Raw genomic sequence first — 7338 nt, 5'->3', positions numbered from 1 at the left:
AAATGTGTTTATTCTCTCAACAGATGACTGTGGAGGGGGCAGTGGGTACACCAAAACAGCCACCTCTCAGGAAAGTCCTGCAAAACCACCTCTGTGCTCCCACGTGGACCTTCTGCGGTTCCCATGTGGGAGCAGACAGGGTCCACGCAGGAAGAGAGAAGGTGGGTGGGGAGATGCAAGAGGGAGGGGACTTTAGAGAAAGCCCGTGGCCTTTACAGCCTGAAGGTGTTGTCGGAACAGGGTGGGTTAGAAGTGGCAAGGGGAGGCCGCAAGGAGGCTGCTAGCCTCACCCAGGGCGCTGGTGCAGCGTGAGCCTGGCCTCCGCCACACAGATGGTGGGCCATGGACAGCCTTGAGCACAGGTGGGCCTGGCATAGTGGGAGCCATGCAGTGGGGTGAGGGGCTAGGCCCTCTGGGCAGGAGGCCTCCTGCTGGCCTCCTTCCTCTGCCCCTGGTCCCCTGAAGCCCCCATGTGCTCCCACCAGAGGACAGCACACGCTCAGGAGAAGCCAGGGCGGTCACCACAGGGCATGACTGCACCTTGAGGGCAGGAGTAGGTAGAGGGAGGCTGGCCGGTGGTTGGCTCCAGCCCTCGCTGCGACCTTGGCAAGTCTGTCCCCATCTGCACCTTGGTTTCGACCCATCCAGAGTGGGGTTCCCGGGCTGCCTTCAGGAGCTGGGCAGGCAAGAGAGAAGAGGGAAGCTGGCCAGGTGGGGCTGACACCAGCCCGAGGCAAGTGACCCAGAGAGTGCAGCCCTGCCCACAGGAGCCCACATCCAGTGCCACGGGAAGATGTGGCACCCACCTCGACACCCGCCGACCGCCCCACTGCTATCCCAGGTGACGTTCAGGTCCTTCCAGCTCGTCTGGACAGTGTGCCAGGAAGCTGGCAGACCGCAAAGGCAGACAGGCCCTCGGCGGGGCCCTAGGAGCCGCTGTCCCTGGGGAGGTGGGCCCCAGCACCGAGCCCCAAACCCCCAGCATGTCAGGCCAGGGCCAGGGGGGTTCTGTGGGCACCTTCTTGTCCGCGCTCAGCCTAGAACTCATGGTCTGGGACCGGGGCCCATCTCCAGGCCAGGCCAGGTCACCACCACGTGTGTGTCTCAGCCGCCAGGCAGCAAGCAGTCCCAGCTCGGGGAGGGGAGGGCGGGGAAGGAGAGCCCGGGCTGTCTGGTTTCTCATGGGCTGTGGGCACGGGGCTCCCGCTGCTCGGGAAGATATAAGAATGGGGGAGGATGCAGCTGGGCATTCGCGACCCCACTGGGCTGATGCTCCACAGATCTCTCTGTAGAGGACAGATTCCTCTGGGTTACGTCCATGAGCCCCCTCCCTCGAGGGGCACCTTAACGGGCTTCTGGGAGGAGCTCGTGGCCACAGTTACAGCAGGGGGCCTCAGACATCCCTGGCAGACAAAGACCCAGCAGCACTGAACACAGGCATGCCCAGCCCTCCTTGGCTGCCGCCCAAGTGGTATGAGCTCCACTGGACGGGAAGTGGCCCCCAAATCAATGGACACATTTCAGGCACGATCTTCTTGGCCCCCTGGACGGGCACTGCGCCCACGGTGGGGCCGCTCCCTGGGTGTGACGGTGCTCGCGTCCCAGCCACGCCCTGAGCTGGCAACGTTTTTCCGAAGTGCTGGATTTTTCCTCTCTCCTCCTCTCTGCTCTGGGCCTCTCTGCCAAGACTTTGGGTCGCCCACATCACTCCACCCCAGGACATGAGGCTGGCTCTCAGCTATGCGCCCTTCCCACCAACTCCCCATGTTCCACCGTCAACAGTGTTGAGCGCCAAGGCACCCGAGGCCATGCCTGTCCCTTTCAGACATGGTCTAGGCCTAGGCTGGCTCCTCTAAAGGCTGGGCCTGGCACCGCAGACCCTGGGGCTGACACATGCAGACTCGGATGGGCCATGGGAGGGCCCTGGTTCAAATGCCCTGATGGCAGGCAGGGCTCCTAAGGGGGCCTTTGAAAGGTTTGGGAAAAGCAGGGGCTTGGGGTCAGAACATGTGAATCCTGGAGTAATGATGGGATCTGAGCAGGTTATGCAGCCTCTCTGGGCCTCGATTTTCCTATCTGGACAACGGGACCAATAGTCCTGGCTCAGCCCCTGACTTTACAAGAACTCTGCACAAAGCCCCGAGTTCCCACGCATACGCCTTTCCCCATACAAGTCTCCTTTCTTGAAAGGAATAGTCAGTCTCCCGTCAGCCTTCTCCCTGGAGTCTGACGCCCGTGGACAAGAACCCAGGAGCCAGGCGTGCAGACTGAGATCGGGATGAATGAGGTCCCTCACAAAGAGCTGAGGACCCATCAGCAGAATGTCCCGTGGGGCCGGAAGCGGGGAAAGGGCAGGAACTGGTTTCTGAGGACACACACACTCACCCGAGCCAGACGTGAGCTGAGCCCCCACCTCCTGATGGAGGACCGAGCACACAGACCCCCAAGGCAGGGAGGGCCCTGCCCGCGCTGGTCCACCCACTGGGACTGACGCACTTCCTCTCCTCACCCAGCGCTCCACCCCAGCCCCTTACTGGAGCACTGCGGGCGCTCTGTGCTCGGGGGCACAGTTTTGGAACATTTTAGAACCAAAACATTTTTCAACCAAATCTTTTAGAAGCCGGACCACTGAAAAGCCAACGTATTTGGAAACCTGACACTTTCAAATCCATTTTGGGAATCTGTGCCCCAAAGTTCTGAAGCCAAAGTATTCTGGAAACCTCCCGGAAGCAAGATACTCTGGAAGAAAACCAACTGGAAGGGCAAAAACGTTTCATCCAGGTTGTTTTCGAGCCCCCAGGCTTTGTCAATGGCGGTTCCCGCTGGGAAAGCCCCGGGGAAGGAGCTCGGGTGCGCAGAAGTACTTGTTCCACACACATGCCACGCGGTAGACAGCGGCGTCCACACCTGGAGGCGTCTTGGATCCCGCTGCTCTCTCCCAGGCCTCGGCCAGCACCCTCTCCTGACTCCTCCCTCCCCCGACACTGCTATCCTCCAGTAGTGGGGGTGGGGAAACCCACCCAAAAGCCCGCATCAGGATCTGCCGCGGCCAGGCCCGCAGCTCTTCTGCGCCTCGTAACCGCTTCCTGTGTCCGAGTGGGCACAGAGTGACCACAGGACGCGGGTGAGCAAGCGGGGACGGTGCAGAGACAGTTCTTTGCAACACTGCGCCCCACGCTCGGGTCTGGGGTCTCTTGACTTCTCATCTTTCCCGCCCTCAGTGCTCAGACAGGCCCCGTGAAGCACCACTGTGCGCGCACGTGGGGGCAGGTCCCTGTCACCACCAGCCCTGGCTCCTGGTGCAGAGGAGGCGCGAGGGTCACGGGGAAACGCCTGGAAACGCACGGGGCGGGGGGGAGCCCTGGGCTTGGAGGTGGCGGCGGGGGTGGGTCGAGGGTCCGGAGTTATGCGGCTCTGTTTATGGTTTTCAGCTGGTGGAGCTTTCTCGAGGGCGGTGACTTCCCCGTTTACCGGGAGACGGCCAAGGTCCCGGTGCTGCCGGCCTGCCGGTGGCGTCACCCAGGACAAGTCTTCCAAGCCGCGGTCAGAAGTGGCTTGTGCCCAGCCGGGAAGCAAGGGTGCCGATTCCTCCGCAGGACCGCACGGCGTGTGATGCGACAGGTGAGGGGGGACTGTCTCTGCGTGGCCCCTGGTCTGCGGTTGGAGGCCTGTGCCTCCCTCACTGTCCCTGCCCACGCGGACTAGTGCCCACGGGGACCGCACATCACAGTGCGTGCCAGGGGCCAGGGGGCCGGGGGCCGGGGGGCGGCAGCCCCACCTTCATTACCAGAACTGCACGCAAGGTGACGGGAGCATACACTGGGAACACCGACCATGTGCTACGTTCACATGTCATCGTCTGTAAGCATTTCCGGCAATCCAAAGCACTGAAATTCAACTGTGCAAATAATTAAATCTGGAATTACCACGTGACCCAGCAGTCCCACTCCCGGGTCCCAAAAGGTCTGCAAGCAGGTCCTGAAGAGACATTTGCACCCCCGCGCCCACAGCAGACGTACACGGCCAAGAGGTGCAGCCTCTCGCGTCCACCGGTGAATGGACAGGTAAACAAAGCGGGACAGACCCGCACCCTGGAATATTAAAAAGGAAGGCAGCTCCGGCATGTGCTCTGACACGGAGGAAGCTCGAGGACCCGGTGCTCAGTGAAAGAAGCCAGACACAGAGGGGCAGGTACTGGTGACCCTTTAACGACACGGGGGTTGAGCCCTCTGGGGACACTCCTGTGGGAATTCCTGAGCTGAGCGCGGCCCGGTCATCTCTGCCGACAGGTCAGAGCACTCGCCGAGCACGGGCCCCCATGCCTTGAAGCTCTTTGAAACATTATAAGCAGAACGCTGCCCCGACGCTGGAAAGGGCAGCCGTTCGGGAAGGTGCCCAGACAACACGTCCCCGGAGCTCATGCGAGAATTTCAAAGTGCGTTTCGACAGACTTACTACAGCTCGTCAGGTGGTGATGGTGCATGGATGCAGAAATGGGAGGCACCAGAAGTCTCGTTAGGCTCCCCAGCCCAAGAATTTCCAGAACCAGATGCAGAACAGAGCTCGCTTTCCAGACCCTTATCAAATGGCTTCTTCTATCAGATCTCCTGGGGTAGTGTTGTTCTTCTTTTGAGTCTTGAGGGTACAGAAACCTCTTTACTCATGTGATGTGTCCCACGCAGAAACAGAAGGAAGCTCGGAGTATAAGAAGGTGACTCACAGACCAGCCTGCAGACCCCTTTGCTGTGGGTGCCCCTGCCCACCAGGTTGGCACCCCCTCCTGCCCCCCAACGAAGCTTCCTTCTCTGCAAAGCTCAGCACTGTGCCCCTTCCAACCCCCACCCAGCCTAAGGGTGCCCAATCCCCTAAGCGCCAAGACAGTTTCGGGCGCCCAGGCTCTCACTCTGAGCTCGGGTCAAACGTCCCCTCCCCGGGGGCGCCGTAGGTTTTGGCCCTACCTGGGCAAACACACACGCTCACGGCCCCACCTGCCCGCCAGCCTCCAAGCAGGGCCTCAAGCTCCAACCTAAAATCCACCAAGTGCAGCAGGCAGGCAGACAGGTTGGGTTCATTCGTCACCCCCGAAGTCACCCCACAGATCTGTGACACACAGGCGTGAGAGTGCCATCACGAGCAAATGCCATCCGGATGGCGCCCAGCACAGCCGGGTGGAATCCTCTGCCGCAGGCCTGACGACCGACATTCGGCACGCGTCAGAAGCACCGGCGGACACGCACAGAGATGAGTTCAAACCCGTGCTGTTCCCCATTAGCTTCCCTCTGCAGATGCGCGAAGGATTCCGAGGGAAGGCAGAGCCCACGGTCCCTCATTAACCTCTCCGCTGGTTTGAACCAGTATCCCAATAGGGGACCTCTTGGCCCGGGGTCTTGGTGGAGTAAGAAGACATAAAGTTCCACCATGCGAATCGCTCACACCTACACGAACCGTAACCCACACGCTCAGCGGTCACAGGGCTTCTCTTTGTTAACGGAACAGCGCTAACCAACACAGTGATTACCCAGTGTTGGAGCCAGGGTCCTGTACGTTAAATGCCAGAGATCCAGCTCAAAGGAGCTTTGGGAAATGGAAGCAAGTTGGCCCCACACCTACCTGTGTGGGGAGGTGCAGGTGGACCCAGCTTCATTGCGCACAGCGTCCAGCCCTCACCGTGTGGTCTGACTCTCCGTGCAGCTCCTCTAGCCCGTGAGTCCCACCACCGGCCAAGCCCCTCTCCAAAGACTTCCAGCCGCGGGCCCTGGGCCTGATGGGTCCACATGGGGGGTGGAGGCCTGCCTCTATCGAGCACGTGGACACCCCACCAGAGCTCAGGTGTGGGGCGGGACGGCCTGCCCAACTCTCCCAGCTAAGAGGGAAGGAGAGAGATGGGCTCTTTGACCAGGAAGAATGTGTGTCAGCAAAAACAAGAGGCACAAGGGGTCATTCATCTGAACAGTTTCAGATTGATCATCTATGCTACCCCAGTTTTATGGGGTGGGCAGAAAAGGATGTGTAGTTTATAAATAAATGGGCAATACTTACCACTGGAGAATTTGCTTGGGTGAGCGGACCCCCTGGGGTCTGTGTGATATCTGGGAACCTGTTCCTGGCGGGGCAGGACCACCAAGGAGAACAGACCACCCCCCTCCCTGGAGCTGTCTACCAGGACAGCACACACGGAGGAGAAAAGTCCCACCAGAAACCGAGCTTCCCCCCAGAGAAACTGAAGAAGGCTCTGGGGACGTCTGTGTGGCCACCGGGAACCCGTCTGGTGCTACGTGTTACAAAACCAGGCCCGCACTGCTGGTCCAGAGCTAAGCTCCCCTCGCAGTGCAGACGAGGTGGTGCCCGGGACAGCTCTGAAGGGCCCGCTGGGAAAGGGGACCTACACATCACCAAACACACATGTCACCCGGACCCACATGAGTGGGGCGGGGGGGTGTCCACGAGCCATCCAACCTCCAGGGCCAGCCCAGCCCGCCTGTGTCCTCCACTCCAGGCTCTAGCCCTCTTGGGATGAGGGCAGGGGAGGGGGAGGGCAGCTGGACCGTTCCTGATGCCCACAGGCCGCCTCAGCGGATGGCTGTGGGAGGTGAGCACGGACACAGCACTCCTTACCCTCTCTGGAAGGAGGGCAGGGGAGCCCCAGCACCTTTCAGGGGAGAGGAGAGCACAGGAAGGAAATGAAGACACACCGTTCCTTTCTGAAACGGGGGCCAGCTAACTTCTCCAGGAACAGTGCAAGCTGCCCTTCTGGACCTCACAGACCCTGCGATGCTTGGAAAGTGCTGGAGGTCAGAAGCAGTGAGCTCTAAGCCCACTCAGGGCCGGTCACAGCACCTCCAGGAGCCGCAGTCGCCTTACAAACACCCAGAGAGGACAATGGCAGCCCTCCCACCGGTTTGGAACCAGGCTCAGGGGCGCCACCCCTTCGCTCCCTCCCTCCCTCCCTCCCTCCCCAGTGACCGTGAAGGCAGGCCCAGCCCTGCCCCAGGTGCGGGCCGCATGGAGGCAGACTCTGTCTGCAGCCGGGGCTGTCGCTGCCCACGCCTGAGGGCAGAGACTCGGGGGCAAACAGAAGCACGGGATGGCGGTCCCGGCCTCCCGGGGGGGCTCCGCATGTGCTCTGAAACGGAGCTTCACGGGACAGGCAGGGGGACAACCATGCTGCTCACGGCTTCTGCCTCCCCCGCTCTTGGGCTCCTGTCGCACCCAGGGGTGGGAACGCCTCCCCTGCTGCTCCCCACCGCATGCCAGGGGCTGATTCCCTGGGGACAGCCCTGCACTGGGGGGGGAGGGGGGGCGGTGCCCTGAGGCAGGCGCTCCTCCTCTGCATTCCTC

Source organism: Mirounga leonina, unplaced genomic scaffold (assembly GCF_011800145.1).
Source record: "Mirounga leonina isolate KUSES-001 unplaced genomic scaffold, KU_Mleo_1.0 Mir_454, whole genome shotgun sequence".
In the NCBI taxonomy this organism is placed as follows: domain Eukaryota; kingdom Metazoa; phylum Chordata; class Mammalia; order Carnivora; family Phocidae; genus Mirounga; species Mirounga leonina.
The sequence above is the reverse complement of the archived record's forward strand: the minus strand, read 5'-3'. Positions refer to the sequence as shown.